The sequence below is a fragment of the Piliocolobus tephrosceles genome, chromosome 1 (assembly GCF_002776525.5).
Source record: "Piliocolobus tephrosceles isolate RC106 chromosome 1, ASM277652v3, whole genome shotgun sequence".
Classification (NCBI taxonomy): Eukaryota; Metazoa; Chordata; class Mammalia; order Primates; family Cercopithecidae; genus Piliocolobus; species Piliocolobus tephrosceles.
The window spans coordinates 196125103-196126967 of NC_045434.1; the positions used below are offsets into that span (position 1 = coordinate 196125103).

General features: G+C 49.5%; 1 non-coding gene across 1 annotated transcript; it reads right to left on the reverse strand.

Annotated features, from left to right (window-relative positions):
• Positions 1-237: 237 nt before the first annotated feature.
• On the reverse strand, positions 238-309 carry TRNAE-CUC. Its single transcript has one exon. It is a non-coding gene; the product is annotated as a tRNA-Glu (tRNA).
• Positions 310-1865: the final 1556 nt, after the last annotated feature.

Sequence of the window (1865 nt, forward strand, 5' to 3'; positions counted from 1 at the left end):
GCAAGCTCTGCCTCCCGGGTTTATGCCATTCTCCTGCCTCAGCCTCCTGAGTAGCTGAGACTACAGGCGCCCGCCACCTCGCCCGGCTAGTTTTTTGTATTTTTTAGTAGAGACGGGGTTTCACCATGTTAGCCAGGATGGTCTCGATCTCCTGACCTCGTGATCCGCCCATCTCGGCCTCCCAAAGTGCTGGGATTACAGGCTTGAGCCACCGCACCCGGCCAGAGTAAGTGCTCTTTCCCTGACCGGGAATCGAACCCGGGCCGCGGCGGTGAGAGCGCCGAATCCTAACCACTAGACCACCAGGGAAGCTAATGTTTTTTTAATTTAATATATATATATGTGTGTATGTGTGTATGCCTAATTTCTTTCTGTCACCCAGGCTGGAATGCAGTGGTGCAATCATGGCTCACTGCAGCCTCAACTTCCCTGGCTCCAGGGATCCTCCCACCTCAGCTTTTCTCAGCTTTCCAAATAGCTGGGACCACAGTCACACCCCACCATGCCTGACTAATTTTTTTGTATTTTTGGTATAAAGGGGGTTTCACCATGTTGCCGAGGCTGGTCTCAAACTCCTGGGCTCAAGGAATACACCCGCCTCAGCCTCCCAAAGTGCTGGGGTTATAGGTCTGAGCTACTGTGCCCAGCCTGGAATGTTAAGCCTACTGAAAGAACTATTGCACAGTGCTGCGGCAGGACTGCTGTTCTACATGCTTGAAAAGTAAAAGTGTTAGTTATCTGTTCCCCTGGATAAAATGTTTCTTTTTTTTTTTTTTTTTTTTTTGAGACGGAGTCTCGCTTTGTCACCCAGGCTGGAGTACAGTGGCGTGATCTTGGCTCACTGCAAGCTCCGCCCCCCGGGTTCACGCCATTCTCCTGCCTCAGCCTCCAAGTAGCTGGGACTACAGGCATGCACCACCACGCCCAGCTAATTTTTTGTGTTTTTTAGTAGAGACAGGGTTTCACCGTGTTAGCCAGGATGGTCTCAATCTCCTGACCTCGTGATCCGCCCGCCTCAGCCTCCCAAAGTGCTGGGATTACAGGCGTGAGCCACTGCGCCTGGCCAAAATGTTTCTTAACATTTAGGAGATCTTGAATTCCTTTGAGAATCTGATGACAAACCCTGTACCCTCTCCTCCCAGGAGATATACAGGTCGTTTTACATATATCCCCATGCCTGGGATGCCACGGACCCTGAATTAAGATTCCTTGGTTCTGGAGCAGCTCATTTAGGCCTGAAGGTTCTGTCAAGCATTCTTGCAACTCAGCCATCATTTGTTCTGGATCTGATCCCTGCCAGAGCCTTTATTCTCATTATTTCTTTGTATCTCCTCCGTAACTCTCTGATGATGGTCTACAGATGAGGGAAATAAGACTTAGGCCAAGTGACTTGCCCAAGATCACACAGTTAGTGATGTCTGCTGTTGAGATTTGACCTCATTTGTGTCTTCTGATCCCAACACCCACTGACAGAAGTCCACAAAGGACCCAGTAGCTGAAATGCTTCCTAATGACTACAGGAATGACTTTGCCCAAGTCCAGGTCTGGTAAGAAGATTCTGCAACAGATGAGTGACCCCAGGCCCATCCTAAGTGCAGGCCTCATGCCCAGCTCTGACATGTGTCATCACCCCTCGGTTTCTCAACTCAGCCCACAGCGGGCGGGGGTGGTGGGGAGCAGATGAAGGGAAGAGAAACAGAGGAAATTATAAAAAGAAGTCTCAGACTGAGTCATAAACATGAGTTATAACTCAGAGAGAGATTCTGGAAAGAGAGAAAAGGTCATCATGAAAGGGCTCCCTCTTTTCCTGGGGCAAGTATGCTTAAATGAGCTGACCTGTCCGGGTTCTGGATATGATTCCTTCT